This window comes from Prosopis cineraria, unplaced genomic scaffold (assembly GCF_029017545.1).
Source record: "Prosopis cineraria cultivar Desert tree isolate PC_DT_omini unplaced genomic scaffold, ASM2901754v1 PC12, whole genome shotgun sequence".
Lineage (NCBI taxonomy): Eukaryota > Viridiplantae > Streptophyta > Magnoliopsida > Fabales > Fabaceae > Prosopis > Prosopis cineraria.
In genome coordinates, this window is record NW_026555343.1 from 35,677,859 (window position 1) to 35,679,739 (window position 1,881).

Genomic DNA, 1,881 nt, shown 5'->3' on the forward strand with positions numbered 1-1,881 from the left:
CCTACATATGTCTTGGGCCGCGTTTATATTAAACTTTAACATTTGGGCTACGATCGGCCCAAGGTGAATTATCGCACAAGGACTTATATTCCATTGGTGTACATTATGCAAAATGAAATGGATTGTTGTACTTTTATTATGATAGGAAGATCTTGAGTTGGAATTCGAGAATATTCTTGACAAAGTTAGTTTTAATTGGCCCGGCAATATTTGAATATAACCTAACCAGATATTCATATTAAAAAAAAAACAAAGAAATAGTGCTTGCCTTATTCTTTGAATCCGTGTAATAAAATATATGAGAATGTGTGTAGAATTTGTTGTTAATTTTTATCTTTTTATATAATATACACGAATTTATTTATCACATGGCATGTAGAATTTTCCGTCTCTTCTTCCATGTCTTTTAGCTATCTTCTATTTTTTGTAAGCATTCAAGTAAATCTTTTTCATATCTATCGTCCCCTTCAAAAGTCAAAATTTAGACTTGGATTATCCGAATTAGCAGCAATATTCTTTAAATATAAGAAGGTTCATTAGACAATTTGTTCTGTTTTTCTCTAAATATTTTATTTTTTTAATAACATGAATCAATAAAAAGTAGACATTCAACGGGATTAAATTTAAATTATATTAATTATTAATTTCAACAATCTAGAGATTTATTTAAAATTTATTCCCATCATTTATAGTCTATGCAAGTAGGGAAAATGTCAAATTAACTAGATTGTCATAGTAGAATAGTAGATTCCAAATGACAAAGGTGGGTTTAGGTTGTAAGAGTTAGACTCAACTTTTAAAATTATTGCATCAAATTTTATTATTAATGTAAGGATTTTATTGATAAGTGATTTATAAATATTTTTATAAATGCCCTTTAAACTTAAAAGTATATTTTGACCCCTAATAAATCCTCGAGACTTGACGTATCTAAATTTTCTTTTAAAAGAAGTTTTAAAAGGATAGTGATTCGTTAGCTCATGATCAATTAATTATATTAACTAGATTCTACAGCTTGCGCCACATTGCCATGCACAGAAAAACGGAGACGGGATATTTTAATAATTTTTATTTTTAAAAATGGATGAGCAAGGTAAAAAGTTTAATTAATCATTTTATATCTTCTTTCTATTAAAAATTTTTAACTAAATTTTATAATTTTTAGAATCGAACTTATTAAAACTTCCCCCTCCCTTCAACCAACCAATCAAGGGCAAAATATTAAGCAAATTTGTTGGTAAAAAAATTGAGTAATTTATATAAAAAAATTGAGTAACTATTAATTTAATAATTTTACAAAAAATAATAATAATATTTATAAGATGTGAAGTAGAATTCTATAAATAATTTCAACAATAAAATGATAAAAACTATAAATGTTTTATTCTTCGTACATAAATAATTATTTTTTATTTTATGTGAATTTTTTATTGTTTAAGAGATGGAATTAAATAATATTTTCGATGTAATTACTTTGTGCCTATTAAAATTGTAAAAAATACTTTATTATTTCAATATATGTTATCCTCAGTTCACATACATTAACTTTCAAACAAAAATATATTCTAGTTTATAATTTATTACCTATGTATATAAAAAGTATAAATCATAAACATCAACTTGTTTTGTTTTAAAATTTCTTTTCCAAAAACTGATTTGAAAATATGTATGTATACAAACTCTCTCTGTTTAAAAATATAAGATATTTTTTAAGAAGTTAAATGTTTAAAAATGTAATACATTTTTAATTTTTTGATGTGTAATCATTGCTTTTTTTTTTAAAGTACCCCAATTAACAATAATTTTATATTTATTATAGGATATTTGATAGGAGTAAATATAAAAAAATAAAATTAATTTAAAAGTAGGCAATTATTTTAT